Below are 18,700 nucleotides of genomic sequence, written 5' to 3' on the forward strand. Positions count from 1 at the left end.
TAATCAAAAACGAAATTCTTTCAAAGTTGGAGTTCTCTGACTTAGAACAATGCGTAGATTGCATTAAAGGAAAATATGTAAAACAGATAAAGAAAGGTGCAAACCGAAGGACAGGAACACTGGAAATTATCCGCACTGATATTTGTGGACCGTTTCCGGTGAAAACTGTGGATGGTTATGATTCATTCATAACATTCGCAGACGATTACTACCGCTTCGGTTACATTTATCCAATCAAAGAAAGAAATGAGGCATTGGATAAATTCAAGATATTCAAAGCTGAAGTTGAAAATCAGCTTGACAAAAAGATTAAGATTGTGAGGTCAGACCATGGGGGGGAGTACTACGGTCGACACACACCATATGGCCAAGTCCCTGGACCTTTTGCAAAGTTCTTGCAGGAGACTGGCATTGTCGCCCAGTATTCAATGTCGGGCGAGCCCCCGCAAAATGGAGTAGCTGAAAGGCGCAACCGTACCCTCATGGATATGGTGCGCAACATGATGAGCTACTCCGACATGCCATTGGGATTGTGGTTGGAGGCGCTTAAAACCGCTATTCACGTTCTCAATAGAGTACCAAGCAAGTCGGTGCCCAAAACACCGCACGAGCTATGGACAGGAAGAGTGCCATCCCTGCAACACTTCAGGGTGTGGGGATGTCCAGCTGAGGCCAAAATGTTTAATCCAAACAATGGAAAGTTAGATCCAAAGACAATGAGTTGCCATTTCATTGGCTACCCTGATAGATCAAAAAAAATTCGTTTCTACTGTCCTGACAGATACACAAAGTTTGTGGAAATGAGACATGTTGTCTTCTTAGAGGACGAAATGATGAGGGGGAGCATGGTAGCTCGAAAAATTGATCTTGAGGAGAAAAGGGTGCATGAACCCATTCTGATGATTCAAGAGCCATTTTTCTCGCTACCCGCTGTAACTCCAACGACGACAACTATGAGAGAAGACCCGGAACCTGTCCTTCAGGAGCCGACTGAACCCGTTGTTGATCATGAAAGGGAAGTGCAGCAAGAAATAGTAGAAAGTGTGCCAGACAATGAGGCACTTAGAAGGTCTAATAGAACAAGAAGACTTGCTATTTCTACTCATTATAAAGTATATAACACGGAAATGGTTCATATGGAAGGTGATCCCACCACATACGAAGAAGCCATTAAAAGCCCTCACTCATCAAAATGGCTAGAGGCAATGGAAGATGAGATGAAATCAATGAGTTCCAATAATGTTTGGGACTTAGAGATTATTCCTAAAGGAGCAAAGACAGTAGGCTGCAAATGGGTCTACAAAACAAAGTATGACTCTAATGGGAATGTAGATAAGTATAAAGCCCGACTTGTGGCAAAAGGATTCACGCAAAGAGAAGGGATAGACTACAATGAGACTTTTTCTCCAGTCTCTTGTAAGGATTCCTTCAGAATCATAATGGCACTAGTTGCTCATTTTGATTTAGAGCTGCATCAAATGGATGTAAAGACGGTATTTCTAAACGGAGATTTAGAAGAAGATGTCTACATGAAACAACCCAAGGGTTTTATCATGGAAGGCAAGGAAAATATGGGATGCCGCCTAAAGAAATCCATTTGTGGGCTAAGGCAAGCCTCTAGACAGTGGTACATAAAGTTTAATGATACTATTAAAAGGTTTGAATTTCAAGAAAATGTTGAGGATAACTGCATTTATGCAAAGTTTAAACATGAGAAATATATTTTCCTAATCTTGTATGTGGATGATATCTTGCTTGCAAGCAATGGTATTAGTCTACTACAAGAGACAAAGAAGTTTTTATCCTCAAACTTCGACATGAAAGACCTTGGTGATGCATCATATGTTTTGGGCATTGAAATTCACCGAGACAGGGAAAATGGAGTCTTAGGACTTTCACAGAAAGCATATTTAGAGAAAGTTCTCCAAAAGTACAATATGCACAAGTGTAAAGCCACACCTGCTCCAATAGTCAAGGGCGATAGTTTTGGGAATCACCAATGTCCCAAGAATAAATACGAGCTCGATGAAATGAAAACGGTACCGTATACTTCGACTGTTGGAAGTTTACAATATGCACAAGTGTGCACATGCCCTGACTTGGCGTTTATCACCGGGGTACTCGGTAGATATCAAGCAAATCCAGGCCAAGAGCATTGGAAGATGGCAAAGAAAGCTCTGCGTTATGTGCAAGGCACAAAAGAAATCATGCTAACATACAGGAGATCTGAGTCCCTAGAGATAAAAGGGTACTCAGACGCAGATTTTGCGGGAGATAGAGATGATAGAAAATCCACGTCTGGGTATGTGTTCACTCTCGCAGGGGGAGCTATTTCATGGAAAAGCTTCAAACAGGCCATAGTTGCATCGTCCATGATGCAAGCAGAGTTCATAGCATGTTTTGAAGCCACCGGGCAGGTGATATGGTTAAAGAAATTTATACCCGACTTGAAAGTGGTAGATTGTATTCACAAGCCACTAAAGAATACTGTGACAACCAGCCCGCAATATTCTATGCTCACAACAACAAGTCTAGTAATGCTTCCAGGATAATAGATATAAAGTATTACGTTGTGAAAGATAAAATCCAGGATCAAACTATATGTCTCGAGCATATAAGTACGAAGTATATGCTTGCGGATCCGCTAACGAAAGGCTTACCATCCAGTGTGTTCAAGGAACACTTAGCTGGCATGGGTTTGATGAAAAGCCTATGATTCTTGGATCATAAGAGGTCCAAAAGTAAATGAATTTGTTTCAAAACAAAAGTGTGTTGTGGTTGTTTGATTATATCGGGAATTAAGCTGTGACGATGAGACATGCTCTACATGCCTATATGTGATGGAACAAATAAAAGGTATAAAGTCAAAAGTAAAAGTCGAGATCAAGGGGGAGAGTGTTAGATTGATCTCTCACCACGTGGGCCCAACGGCCCACCGGGCCTTGATCTATGCGTCCTGATCGGGGGCGCCCAACTCATTATGGTTGGTGGACCCCTGTGACCCGCGCTATATAAAGGACGGTGGGTGCCGGGGCACGGACTACGAGATTCGTCGCCGTCACACCCCTACCGACATACCTATCCGATCTAGGTTAAGCACGGTGCTCACGGGAAGCTCCACCTACGCCTAACCCTTCTTCTCCATCACCGCCGTCGCTACCACATCGATGGAGACCGGTGCGAGCTCATCCGGCTCAGGACAAGGTAAATACACGGGTTTATACCGGATCTATCTATGCCTAGTAGATCCACGGCATAAACACAACCATGTTCTTGAAGTATTAGAACTTAGTTTGAATCCTGCAGGGACGACACACTCCACATTTTTAGGCAAGGAGTGACCACGGAATATGTTGGCTTTACTGGATATCTGAAAATGCTGCAGCCTTTCATGAAGGGACTCCGTTGGTAGGAACTAGGAAGGCCAAACCATCTGCTGACAATGTAGTTATCACTCCAGCAAAAGTGTCCATTTCCATCACCATCAAGTAACATAACTGGCCCTCCAAGGCCAGCCCCCGTGATATCACAACGGCAAGAATAATGCCATCTCTTGAAACAACATCAGAAACATTCCGATCTCATCAGAGTGCCGTCGAAGGCACAGCCGACCGCAACCAGAGTGCGCGCACCCGTGCCCTGTTGCAGACCCACGCGCACACTTGTATCCACATGGTAGACATAGCCTGTGTTGAAGTTGAAGGCCGTGGTAACAGCAATGTTTGCCGTTCTATCAAACAGTCCCAAGAACCCATAGATGATATCACCGTCAGGAACACGCACACTCACGCTGAAGTTGTCGTCCCTTTTTCTCTTGCTCTCGAACTCCAGCGCCAGATGCACCGTGGTCACGAATACGCTGTGGCAATCTCGTATCACTGCACGGCTGTTCCGGAGCACGCGGAGATCATCGTCTCTCCGTGGAGCAGACCAATGGAGACGACGCTGTCCCTGAGAGGACGTTGCTCGCATCTGCTGCTATCGGCAGTACGGAGGGCGCCGAAGTCCCACATCGGGAAGTTAGGGATGAGAGGTCATGTTTGTAAGAAAAATGGATGGCAAGGCATACGTGCTCTGTATACAGAGCACACCACCAAACGGTAACATGGCGACGGATTGTGCAGCACTGCACGATACGCAAATATACCATGGATTAAGGTTACTAGCAAAAGGGCCGGGCGTTGCACCGGTTGTAAAAAAGAATATATATGCTTAGGGAACTTGGACAAAAACTACCACTAAAACAACATTGCAATCAGTCAAATAGCCATACAAAAACAATTTTTCAAATAATTTTGGTTTAAAATAATTTTTCAGTTTCTAAATCCCATATCATTATTAAAAAATAAACTAATAAGTAAACATGGATATGCTCTTCCTTGATTTTTCACATGGCAAGTTGAAAACACTTTTTGTTGTCAAAATCAAAGTACAATATCAAAAGTATTGGGATAAGATTTTCGATCAAAGTTGATGAATGACTTTGGTTTAAATAGTTAACAAAACAATGTTATTAGATCGGACTAGTGCATGTCTAAGGCTCAAATTCAAGAATAGCCATGTACCCATTGTGAAGAATAACCATGCAAATCATGAACAAATTCACTCAAAAAGATTTCCTGCAATCCACCTTGTGCAGTTCTCCTCCTCCAAGTGCAGGTCGCCCTGCCACCAGCCGCTGCGACCAGCCCACCACCTGCCATGTCGACGACGAATGCCTCTGCCTCCTCGCCGCCACCACTGTCGCGTCCATCCTGCCAGGTAAGGCCGCGAGTTGCTCCCCCGCGCTCCATCTACGTCGTGGTCGACCGGCTGTACTCCGGATCTGATGGTGTTCCCAGCTGTGGGTTGCCTCCTCCCCTCATATGGGAATTTGCAATTGGCATGGGGGAGGGACTCAGGTGGTGATGGGGTTGGGTCTGATCCGGGAGGAGCGCCGCCGAAGGTCAGGGTCGGATGTGAGGTCGCCTTGCTTCTAGGGCCTCTGCTTTCGCACGACCTCTTCCCAGAGAAGGCGCACGCCGTTGTCCGCGACCATGCTGAACGGTAGAGGGTTGAAGATGGGAGGAGGGTTGGAGGTGTCGGTACGCGACGGCCGGCGGCGCGCGGTGAGGCCGGAGCGAGGCATGCGAGGAGGTGGCGACGCGTAGAGGTGGAGATGGGATCGGGGAAGGCAGGAACGGCCCAACACACCACGGTGTGAAGCCTCGCAGCATCGATGACTCGCCACAAGAGAGCATGCCGGCCTCCTCTTTCTCTTGCTGCGTCCCCGGCCTCGCCGTGCTCCGGCCCGGCCATCCTCGTCGTCGCGTCACCCTGCCCGCTAGCCTCCCGCGCCACCCAATGTCGGCCCGGTCGTCCGCATCGCCACGCTCGTCAAGCCCGACCCTCTCCGCCTCCGCGCGCCATCGTTGGCCCGTCTCCGACCCGTCGCCTCCGCGCCCCATCGTCGGGCAGTCGCCGGCCCATCGCCTCCTCGCCCGTCGTCGGCGAGAAGGCCTCTCCTCAGGACGGGAATGGATAAGCTGGGGAGGGGGTTATGTAAAGCAATGAAACATTTTTTTAACTTAAAAACGTACTGCGGGTTGAATACCAAAAAAATGAGAGGTGTTTCTAAAAATTTGACCGCGACGTACTGTAGAAGGGGTAGCTCCTTTATTTTATTACTAGCAAAAGGGTCCATGCGTTGCAACGGGAGAAAAATAATTATAATCTACAAGGATGCTGATCATATTACGTCCTTCAAATTTAGAACATTTCTTGAAATGCATGAACATTTTTTGAATTAGCAAACATTTTACTCAATTGCACTCAGAAAATAATGCACAAACTTTTTTCTCAAAATCATGGACTTTTATTGTTTTCACCAACATTGTTCTCAAAATTATGAACTTTTTTCTGAATATGGGAATACTTTTACAAATATCCTGAGCATTTTTTGAATTCACAAATATTTTATGTTTTCTTCAAAATTCTATTTCAAAATTCTCGGTTTTATAAGTTGCAAAAGTTTTTAAAAAGTCAATATTATTTAAATTTAAAAAATGGAACAGAAAATGAAAAAAAATATGAGACTAAAAACAAAGGCACAAACTGTTTTAAAGATTTTTACACGGACTTTTGTTTAAAATTGTCGACTTTTCCCATTTTACAAACATTTTCTAAAAATTTAAACATTTTTTTGTATATGCAAACATTTTTCAAAACTCCTGAATAGTTTTTGAATTCTCAAAAAAATTATGCTTTTTAATATTTTATTTCAAAATTCTCAGTTTATTAAATTTAAGAAAAGTTATTTGAAGTTTTAAATTATTTAAAGTAGAAAAAAATGGAACTGAAAAGTAAAATAAAAAAACTAAACTAAAAGATCAGGCGGCCACGCATGGGCCGGCCCAAATAGGTGTGCTGCATCTTTTTTGAATGCCCAGAGCGTAATATAGGAGGTGCCTACATGGGCCGGCCCACTCCGGAGATTTTACTGTTTGAAACGTTTTCTGTGACTTATAAATGACAATTGTGGGTAATTTTCATCAACTTTATGGACAATGTTAACGACGAACGACAGAAGCACTAATTGCTTTATATTAGTACTAGCAGAAATGCCCGTGCGTTGCAACGGTATTAGAAGTATCCACAAGATTGAAACTCTTTTTTCTTAATGAAATGACTCGTCATTGGTAAGGCTATGTGCGTTTTGACTTTTGAGGTAGATGCACCATGTCTCGATCACAATGCATGTGCTTTCCTATGTTTAAAACGTCGTTTACCATGCGTTCCCATGCGATCTCATAATTATTTTGGACGGATGCAAACAATTAGTACCACCTCGGATAGTAAAATATTAAAAACAATAACATGGATGAACGGATTTTTCTTCTTCAAAAAAATGCAACAATAAAGTTAATACCCTAAAAATGTAACATTGTTTGAGACATATGGAATACACCACATATAGAAATATAGTAAAATATCAATATGATAAGTGCTTATGTTTTGTGAAACTACCGATGGACATTAATAACAAAGCATAATTGTGCAATTTGGAGAACATAAAAAACATAACAATACAAAAATATAAAGTTACCTTTCAGATTTTTTTTGTAAACATAGTAAGGATATTATAGTATATTTTTGTTTGTAAGTCATGATTTAAGAAAATAACTCAATACCATTGCCACCGTGTTTTTGGTCGAGTGATTGTCGCCATGATGACCAAAGCTAGGAGTGCCTATCCATAGCAGCCGAGTAGTCATTGGTAGTACTTTTCGTGATAGATTCTCATAGCAAATATCCAAGTTTGGAGGACGGTGGCACAACCTGACTATGTGGCAAACTAACGATGGATCAAACAAACATGCATGCGAGGTCTGTATCAAGAATCATAGTGATGGGTGGGAAAAAGAGAGGAGACGATAGCCTCTTGAGTAAGATGCATAGTGAAAATAATCAAGGACGAAGGCAGCAGCAACAGGATATGGATCAACCTATGTGTCCTTAGTGCAGAAAGGTGGCGATTCTAGGTAATGGAAAGACAGTCAAGTCGTGCCTATATACACAGCCAATTTTTTAAGGAATATCATAACCACATACTTGTTGAGACTTGGCAACTTGGACGTCTCAAAACCAAGCTGGAAAAGATAACGGATTTGCACCAATATCATCCTAAGCCCACGCGAGAGCCCTTGTCTGCTCCACGAGAAGACGCCGCCCAGCCGACGCAATACTCCTCTATTGAGTGCGCGAGGCACGTAGCCAGCACTGCATGCATGTTCGTGGCTGGAGATTGTAAAGGTGCAGGCCTTTAGAGTCTAGCCCCCGTGGGTTGTGCTTGGAGAAGACAATCTGGAGCGCGTCGAGCCGTCAAACGTCAATGACATTGACAACGTCGGACTGCCGGAGCACGTCAAGTAGATCGAACATTGTCGGCATGAGCCAAATCAAACGTTCATGAATTCCATGCATGTCAACAGATGGCTCGATTAGCAAAGGTTAGGCTAACGTACAAATTTTATCGTGCGTGCGGGACGGACGAAAATTTATGTACCTATAAAATCTGGAGGAAGAATCAATCCTTATTTAATTATTATTAAATTTTTTGGTATAAATAGGAAAGAAATATATGAAAAAAAATACTCGATTAGCAAAGGTTAGGCTAGTGTACAAATTTTACCGTGCGTGCGGGATGGATGAAAATTTATGTACCTATAAAATCTGAAGGAAGAATCGATCTCTCATTAATTATTATTTAAAAAACTTGATATAAATAGGAAAGAAAAAAGGTGAGTAGCGGCGCTCGAACCCGGGTCTCTGAGATAGAAGAAAGAAGGTCGAGCCACTGCAGCGGCCTAGTGGAAGCGTTACATTAGGATATCAATTTTAAATAAACCGGAAACCTCTCTCGTGACAAAAAACGAATCGTTTTTCCTCACTTACCGGTGGCATGGCGGGTAATTGTTTACAACTTCGGGGTAAATATTATGACGAACGACAGAAACGCTATTTGATTTATTATTAGGTTACCTATAAAATCTGAAGAAAGAATCAATCCCTCTTTAATTATTATTTTTGGTATAAATAGGAAAGAAATAGATGAAAAAAATACTCGATTAGCAAAGGTTAGGCTAGCTACAAATTTTACCATGCGTGCGGGATGGATAAAAATTTATGTACCTATAAAATCTGAAGGAAGAGGAAAGAAAAAAGGTGAGTAGCGGCGCTCGAACCCGGGTCTCTGAGATAGAAGAAAGAAGCTCGAGCCACTGCAGCGGCCTAGTGGAAGCATTACATTAGGATATCGATTTTAAATAAACCGGAAACCTCTCTCGTGACAAAAAACGAATCGTTTTTCCTCACTTACCGGTGGCATGGCGGGTAATTGTTTACAACTTCGGGGGTAAATATTATGACGAACGACAGAAACGCTATTTGATTTATTATTAGGGTAGAAAACTAGTCGCCATAATTACCGCGGCGTACGACATGTTCGCTTGGCTTCTCTTTTTTTTACCGGTCAGTCCGTCATGTAGGACGTGACCTTCATCCCGACGCACATTTGCTTTTTTTATTCATTTACTTATTCTTTTTTTCTCTCTCCATCAATCACATGCAAATGATTGAACGTATGAGAAAAAAATAAGGAATGTGATTGTGCGGACGGACAAATAGAAGACACCCTGTCATTCATCAGGCACGTCCGTGAGCATTTAGGGGACCATATTTGCTATGTCCGACTGTAGATGCTTTAAGAGGATGGGCGGACAAGGTGGCCATGGTGTTGAGGCATAGTTTATGCCTAAGTAATTTTGGTGATTGATGACAGTACCGTACAGGACTAATCGCGTGTGTCAAGGTTTCAGGTAACTCTCGTCAACAGCACAAGACGACACGTCTCCTCTCTTCTGGAACGGAAGCACGACGCTCTCTACGATTCTCTTTATTTGAGTCATAGGAAAGCCGTACTATTAAGAGGGGATCCGTAGTGGAAAGGTTTGGGTGGAATCTATCTTTACACACGCACACTTCACATTCTTCCTTTCCTTATCTTTTGGAGCGGCCCTCGCCTATTCGTCTCGTTTATCTCTGCAAAATGGTCCCCAGCGGTAGTACCGCTGGACTGCCAGCGGTAGTAGCGCTGCAGCCAGCGGTAGTACCGCCCCTGGTCAGCGGTAGTACCGCTCCAGGTGTTTTGTTCCACCTACCTAGCGGTAGTTTGTGGATGGACCCTTTTGCGAAGACTTTCCCAGCGGTAGTAGTGCTTGTGCACTACCAAGGGGCCGGCGGTAGTACCGCTGGTGTCAGCGGTAGTACCGCTGGAGGCTCAGCGGTAGTACCGCTGCAGCCAGCGGTAGTACCGCCAGGCAGCGGTAGTACCGCTCAGGCACAGCGGTAGTACCGCTGGTTCTCGGGCAGAGAGTGGGAAAACGGTCTGATTCCCCCCCCCCACTATATAAAGGGTTCTTCTAGCTGAGGAACTCTATCTCTTACCTCTCTGAGCTCCATTGTTGCTCCACAAGCTCTAAAGTGCCCGATCTGTCTCCCTAGCCAATCAAACTTGTTGATTCTTTAGGGATTGGTTGAGAAGGCCTAGATCCACACTTCCACCAAGAGAAAAGTTGATTCCCCACCAATCCCTTGCGGATCTTGTTACTCTTGGGTGTTTGAGCATCCTAGACGGTTGAGGTCACCTCGAAGCCATATTCCATTGTGGTGAAGCTTCGTGGTTTAGTTGGGAGCCTCCAAGCTTTGTGTGGAGTTGCCCCAACCTTGTTTGTAAAGGTTCGGTAGCCGCCTTCAAGGGCACCTATAGTGGAATCACGGTACCTTGCATCGTGCGAGGGCGTGAGGAGAATACGGTGGCCTTAGTGGCTTTTTGGGGAGCATTGTGCCTCCACACCGCTCCAACGGAGACGTACTTCCTGTCAAAGGGAAGGAACTTCGGTAACACATCCTCGTCTCCATCGGTTCCACTTGTGGTTATCTCTAACCTTTACTTTGTATTTGCGTTTGCTTGTGACTATATCTTACTTGTCTTAATAGCTCTTGTTGTTAGCTTCTATAGGGTTCACCTCTTTGCCATATTATTTGTGAACCCGTATAGTGTTTACCTTAACTTGTTAAGATTAATTAAAAAGTGGTCGTTGTCTATTCACCCCCCCCCTCTAGCCAACCATATCGATCCTTTCAATTGGTATCAGAGCCACGTCTCTTTATTAGGGGTTTAACCACCCGAAGAGTATGGAAGGCGAAGAGGAAGTTAACCGTGGGCAACCCGAGGACATGGATTTGACTTCGGTCACAAGGGACGACTTGAATACGGCTATGGCCGCCCTCAAGACGTCCTTGACGAGCAAAGTCAAAACCATGCTTAAAGAATTAATTGATGGTCTTAAAAGTTCACCCGAACCGGCTTTAGTGGTTAAACCCACCATTTCTGATTCGGAGGCCAACTCCTCTAAGGAAGCGGCTAAAGGTATGCAACCTGCTTCACCTCACGAAAAGGATGGGACTGGAACATATGTTTCGGTTCCACCTCCCATGACATATGAAGGACCCGTTCTCGCACCTCGTCTTAATCCTGTTGGTCCTCCTCCTAAACTTGTGAAAGGTGACTTTGCTAACTGGGTATTTTCTATTAAGTCTCATTTGAATCACAGCTCAACAAACTTGTGAAGAATTATCGAGCAAGGATATTATCCCCATGACCCAAGCAACCTCACTCCAAGAGAAGATGCAGACAATCAATATAATCACTCTGCGCTGTTTATCCTCCAGTCTGCTGTACCACCTGAAGATCTTCCCCACTTGCGTCCCTTCACACTGGCCAAGGATTGTTGGGAGCATATTATGGTACTGTACAAGGGAAGCTCAAGTATTCAACGATCCAACTATGAAGTGATACTTGATAAGGCCGATGAGTTTGTGATGAAGGAAGACGAGGACCCTCGTGATCTCTATCGGAGGGTGACTGCTATAGCTGTGGCACTAAAGGATCATGGGAGTAAGGATGTGGATGATACATGGGTCAAGCGCAAGTTTCTCAAAGCCATCATGCCTTTCAATAAGGCCATGTCATCTGTCATTCGTCAGCGGCCAGACTTCCACTTCTTGTCTTCCAGTGAAGTTTTGGATGAGTTCATTGCAATGTCAATCATGAACGAAACACCCGACAATGCACTTGCTCGTGTCTGATCAAAAACCACTTCACCCAACCTTGCGTTGAAAGCAAGAGCAATGCTTGAAGAAGAAGAAGAAGAAGAGGAGGAAGAGGAGAGTTGCCCTGAAGACACAAGGTATGCTTATCATGAGCACATGGCTCTTGCATCAAGGCAATTCTGGGGAAACAAAAGGAACTCAAGACCCACCTTCAACAAGAACAACTCGAGTGGATTCAAACCCAAACAACGAGTGAGGACATGTTATAACTGTGGCAACGTGAGTCACTTCGTGGCAGAATGTCCCTATGAGAAGAGGGAAGACAACGGAGGCAAGCTAATTCGCAAAGACAAAACCAAATCATTTCCAATCAAGAACAACTTTGTGAAGAAACCTCACCCAAAAGGGATGGTGGCCCTGGAGGAGTATCCTTCTGATGATGATGGCGATGATGATGATACAGTGGCAACGACAACTGTTGCTATCGCCACTACCTCTTCCCAGAAGGTGTCTCTCTTCAACGCCCCCGACGAGAACCACATCACCAAGTGCCTCATGGCAAAAGGTACCAATCAGGTAACTCCCATCATTAAGACCAACATTGCTTCTGCTCCTTGATTGTTAAATTGTGTAGAAGGTAGTGATGTTGGAGAGCTTAATGAGCATGATCTTGATAAGTTTCTATGCACTATCAAGGGAGAACCCAAGAAGCACTTTGTTGCTCTCTTGGAACAACTGGGTGAGGCCACTGACCTCATTGAGTCTCATGAGGAGACTATCTCCGAGCTACAGGGACATAGCCGTGACTATGCCGATGAAATTGCCGAATTATCTAGTGCTCTAGAAGAAGAGCACACTCTTCGTTTGGCTCTTGAGGAGTCATATAACGATGACTGCGCTAAAATGCAAAAGAAACTAGATCATGATGTTGTTCTTACTCGCATGCTTAAATCTGAGAAGTATGCTCTTGAAGTTGGCCGTGACAGACTCAAAGAAGAGTTTGACATACTTGACAAGGCCCACAAAGCCTTGAAAGGTGTTCATTTCTCTCTGAAAGAGTCTCATGATCAACTCCCAGCAAAGCTTACCAAGGAGATCTCTACTTGTCCTCCCTTTGTGTTAATTGATAATACTTGTGCAACTAACCCTTGTTGTGAGCATGTTCATCTTATGGAGGAAAATGCCAAGTTAAAAGAGAAACTTGAGAAGGGCCTTGTGGCATGCAGACAAGGTGAGAAGAGTCTGAACGATCTCTTGAGCACTCAAAAGGGTGTTGTAGGAAAGGAAGGACTTGGACTTACCTCCAAGTCAAAAGGTAAAAGGAAGAACAAGAACAAACGATCTCTCACCCTCATGGACATCTTTGTCAAAGAGGGTGAGGGGACTCAGAAGGTGAACAGGAAAAAGGTGGACCATGGGAACCCCAAGAAGGGCAAAAATGTTCCTACTAACACAGCCGGCAAACTCAATTCTTCTTATGTTTTATGTTGTGCTAGTGATGGGCATGTTTATGCCAGATTTGTTGGTTCCTACGATGAAGATATTGAATGGGCTATCTGGGTTCCTAAGACCCTTGTATCTAACATGAAAGGACCCGTTAAAAAATGGGTACCTAAAACCAAGCCTTGATCTGTTGCAGGAATTTGCTTCCGGTGGGGTGTCATGGTTGCTCGATAGTGGAGCAACAAATCATATGACCGGAAGCAAGGACTTAGTGGTGGATGTGCATCCTTCTCCATCTATGCCCACCCATGTCCAATTCGCCGATGCATCCTCGTCAAAGGTATTGGGATTTGGTAAGGTGGTCGTCTCTCAAGATTTATCTATTGAGAAGGTCATGCTTGTTGAGTCACTTGCCTACAATTTACTTTCGGTTCGTCAACTTGCAATCATGGGTTTTTCCACATTCTTTAATATCGACACTGTGGTCCTCCTAAGAAGCAAGACTCTTAAAGTAGCCTATGTTGGACATGTCGAAAATGGTCTCTATGTGGTGAACTTCTCGAAGCGACCCACTAAGACTGCGACATGTTTAATGGCTAAAGTTGACGTGGGCTGGCTTTGGCATCGCCGTTTAGCTCATGTCAATATGAGATCTTTGCAAAGTCTTCTGACAGGGGACCATGTTCGTGGACTAACAAATGTGAGCTTTACTAAAGATCGTGTTTGCAGTGCTTGCATTGAAGGAAAGATTCATGAAACTGCTCATCGTCCAATGACTCTTATATACACTAAGAGACCATTGGAACTTCTCCATATGGATCTGTTTGGTCCTCCAACATTTGATAGTCTTGGAGGCAGAAAATATTGCTTAGTGATTGTTGACGACTACTCAAGATATACCTGGGTATATTTCTTCAAAAGGAAGAGTGAAACTCAACAAACGGTCATCAACTTTGCTAATGAAGCGCAACGTCAACATGAAGCAAAGACCTTGATGATTAGGAGTGACAACGGCACCGAGTTCAAGAACTACACCCTAGATGAGTTTCTAGGTGATGAGGGAATAAAGCACCAATATTCTGCACCATATACCCCTCAGCAAAAAGGCGTGGCAGAAAGGAAGAACCGGACCTTGATAGACGCTGCAAGAACAATGATGGCAGAATTCAAATCTCCATACAACTTCTGGGCAGAGGCCATCAACACAGCATGTCATGCGTCCAATCGGCTCTACATCCGCAAAGGCTTGAACAAGACCCCGTATGAGATTCTAACTGGAAACAAACCCAATCTCAAGTACTTCCGGGTATTCGGTTGTAAGTGTTTCATTCTTTAAAAGGGAGCTCGGTTAGCTAAATTTGATTCTAGAGCACATGAGGGTATCTTTGTTGGTTATGCTACAAACTCTCATGCTTACCGTGTCCTCAACAAGTCCACCGGACTAATTGAGGAGACGTGTAACGTAGAGTTTGACGAAAATAATGGCTCCCAAGTGGAGCAAAGTGGTCTTTGTGATATAGGTGATGAAATTCCTCCCGAAGCCATAAGAAGAATGGGGATTGGTCAAATACTCCCCATTGAGGAACCCCTTGTGGCCGAAGGAGAAGGACAATGCTCTACTCAAGTGGAGCCATCACCCCCACAAGCCCCACACGCTTCCGATGAACAAAGAGAAGACTCTCAACAAGTTGATCAAGCTCACGGTCAAGATCAATTGCCTAACAATGGTGATATGCCCCATGATATTCAAGCGCTACTACCAGACCCTGAACCAGCACAAGATCAAGATCAAGAGCAACCACTGATACAAGATCAAACTAGTGAACCTGCTCAAGTCGAAGGACAAAATGATCAGGAGACTGTCTCACAATTCCCGTCTGGAGCTCCAACAACCGGCTCAAGACGCAAGGGCAAACAAAAGATACAAGTCGATGCTCCCCCGTTATCTAATGAAGAACTCTTGGAGCGTCGAGCAGCCAAGAATGCGAACAAGCTGAAAGCCAAGTCACATCTTATGAAGAATGTTCTTGGTAGTTTAAAAAGGGGAGTATCTACCCGTCAACAGCTTTGGAATTATTGTGAGCATCACGCGTTTGTCTCGTATTGTGAACCTCAACAGGTACAGGAAGCGCTCGATGATGAGGATTGGCTTATGGCCATGCACGAAGAACTTAACAACTTCGAGCGCAACCAAGTCTGGGATTTAGTGCCTCGACCAACGAAGGAACATAATGTCATTGGGACCAAATGGATATTTAAGAACAAGCAAGATGCAAATGGAATAGTGATTTGAAACACGGCAAGATTGGTGGCTCAAGGCTACTCCCAAGTCGAGGGTATCGACTACGGTGAAACCTTTGCCCCTGTTGCTCGTCTAGAATCTATTCGCATGTTACTTGCTTTTGCTTCTCATCATAACTCAAATTACAGCAAATGGATGTGAAAAGTGCATTTCTTAATGGTCCTTTAAATGAGTTGGTATATGTCAAACAACCCTCGGGATTCGAACATCCCAAGCTCCCCAATCATGTGTACAAACTCAATAAGGCACTCTATGGCCTTAAACAAGCCCCACGCGCGTGGTATGAGTACCTTACTGAGTTTTTACAAGATCGTGGGTTTGAAATTGGGAAGATTGATCCCACTCTTTTTACTAAGAGGGTTAAAGGGGATTTGTTCATATGCCAACTATATGTTGATGATATTATCTTTGGCTCTCCTAACATTTCATTCAATGAAGAATTTGCTGCGCTAATGACTGAGAAGTTTGAGATGTCCATGATGGGAGAGTTGAAGTTTTTCCTCGGGTTCGAGATTAAACAAGGTCTAGAAGGGACATTCATCAAACAAGCCAAGTACACTCAAGACATGCTCAAACGGTTCGAGCTCGAAGATGTCAAACCGGTCAAGTTCCCCATGCCAACCAGATGCAAGCTTGACAGTGATCCCAATGGTAAAGCAGTGGATCAAAAGGTATACCGCTCCATGATTGGATCCCTCCTTTACCTCTGTGCATCTAGACCGGATATTATGTTGAGTGTAGGGATATGTGCACGGTTTCAATCCGCACCAAAAGAAAGTCATTACATGGCTGTCAAACGAATCTTTCGATATTTGGCTCATACCCCAAACTTTGGCCTCTGGTATCCCAAAGGAGCAAACTTCAATCTAGTTGGCTATTATGACTCAGATTGGGCTGGAGATTGTGTGGAGAGGAAGTCAACATCTGGAGGGTGCCAATTCCTTGGTCGCTCTTTGGTAAGTTGGTCTTCAAAGAAGCAGAACTGTGTCTCCTTATCATCCACCGAAGCTGAGTATGTGGCAGCTGCAAGTTGTTGTGCACAATTGCTATGGATGAGGCAAACTTTAAAGGATTATGATGTCACATGTGACAAAGTGCCTCTTCTATGTGACAATCAAAGCGCCATCAAGATTTCCCTCAACCCAGTGCAACATAGCAAAACCAAACATATTGATATTCGTCATCACTTCATCCGTGAACATATCAAGCTAGGTGATATTGAGGTTCACTTCATCCACACTGAAGAGCAACTTGCAGATATTTTCACCAAGCCACTAGATGAAGCAAGGTTCCGGGAGTTAAGGCATGAGCTAAATATCATTGATTCAAGTAATGTGGATTGAAACTAGGCATGTTGCACCTCACTTTACATTTTATCTTGGTCTAGATGTAGGCATGGACATAGGGGGAGTGTTGTTCTCTCAATGGACTCTCCCTCCCCCCATTATGCGTAAATCAATCTAGTCTTTCACTTTAGCCATTGACAAATGGCACTTGTGCTTCAAAGACGAGCATTGGCCATGAACCCAAGGATAATTCTTCGCGGTGTCATACCATTATCTCAAACATAGGTGGCCTCGGCCACCGCCCCTCCATCCTCTCTTGCGTATAAAGGAGAGGATATACAATGACAAGTCAGTACATTTTCTTGGATGTCATCCCTTTTCACTCACTTGTCATGTGCCCAAGTTTCCCTTTTTCCTTAGCCGTGTTGAAACATGTACAGCGGTACTACCGCCAGGGTAGCGGTACTACCGCCAGGACCCCAGCGGTACTACCGCCAGGGGTAGCGGTACTACCGCCAGGACCCCAGCGGTACTACCGCCAGGATTCAAAATCTAACACGACCGGCTAGAAAATTTCTAGGGTTTCAAGGGGGAGCGGTAGTACCGCCAGGGGGAGCGGTACTACCGCCAGGACCCCAGCGGTACTACCGCTGCACCTGGCGGTACTACCGCCGGACAGCGGTACTACCGCTAGGGCCACAGGGGTACTACCGCTGGCCCGTACCCCTTGGGCTATATAAAGGGAGGGGGAGCCCGATTTTTGCATCTGTTTCTTCTTCCTCGTGGCTCCTCCCTCCCCTAGCCCGAAAACCTCCTGTTTGGATCTCACTTCGTGGAGCTCTTTCTCCCCATTGGTGTGGAAGGGTTGCTTCATCTCTTCTTACTACTCCAAGAGCCATGAATCCCGGTAAAGCTCCTCCCTTCTTCTATTTGATTGTTCTTCGTGTTCTAGGGTTAGGAGCATTGGGGATTGGATTCATCCTGTTGATCCTATGGCTAGTTAATGGAGGGCATGAAGGAAATCTTTGAGGGGAGTATAGGTCCGTTGGTTTGTTGTTATGATTGCTGCCATGCTTCAGGATTTCATCGTCTTAGATCGAATACTTGAACTTTTGGATTAGATCTAAAACGTGCTCTCTCTTGCCTAGGCATGTTTGTACCTCTTGTTACTATGTGTTCCTCATGACAGTAGGGCTGGGGTGTACGTCTTAGTGCTCATATTCAGTCCATGCCCTTGAAAACGAGTTTTATATGTCAGATATGAAAGTCAACCCCCCCCAGCGGTACTACCGCTAGGACCCCAGCGGTACTACCGCCAGGGATAGCGGTACTACCGCTATGACTCCCAGCGGTACCACCGCCAGGATTGGCGGTACTACCGCCAGGCCCCAGCGGTACTACCGCGAGGGGTGGCGGTACTACCGCCAGGAGCATTCATGGTGTATTTGTTTTGTTTTGTGCTTAGCTTTGCATGTTTCCTTTTTCTGCGTTTTCAAGATTCACTGCCTTGACTTTTCTTGTCGCCTCTTTCTCGCTTTGTGGTCTGTGTCACAGGTGGTTCTGCTCGCCGTTCGAACCCCCCACGGGACACGGCGTCCAAACAGTTTTGCAACACAGAGGCGCCCGAGGGGTCTGCCACGTCTGGTTTGCCTCCCAAGAAGAAGACCTTCAAGAAGGTCGCTCATAAGGAAAAGAGGGTCAATATCCGTACAATGTCCCCCAAGGACTTTCTGCAATTTCGCACCAAGAACCCATATCTCAAGGAGAGAGAAGTGATTGACGGTGTTGAAAATGTCTGGGCAAGGGACCAATGCAGGATCTATCGGGATGTTATTGCTCCCTTCAAGAAGAACCATGTCTCTGTTCAGTGGATTGATCTGGCACATCTTCAGCGGAACATGGACTACTTTGGTGATGCCCTCTCTCTGGTTGACAAACTAGGCATCAAAGACATCATCACCTTCAAGACGGATTTTGATCCCACTGCAGTGGCTCAGTTTTATGTCACAGTCCATTT

Source organism: Hordeum vulgare, chromosome 5H (genome assembly GCF_904849725.1).
Source record: "Hordeum vulgare subsp. vulgare chromosome 5H, MorexV3_pseudomolecules_assembly, whole genome shotgun sequence".
Taxonomy (NCBI): domain Eukaryota; kingdom Viridiplantae; phylum Streptophyta; class Magnoliopsida; order Poales; family Poaceae; genus Hordeum; species Hordeum vulgare.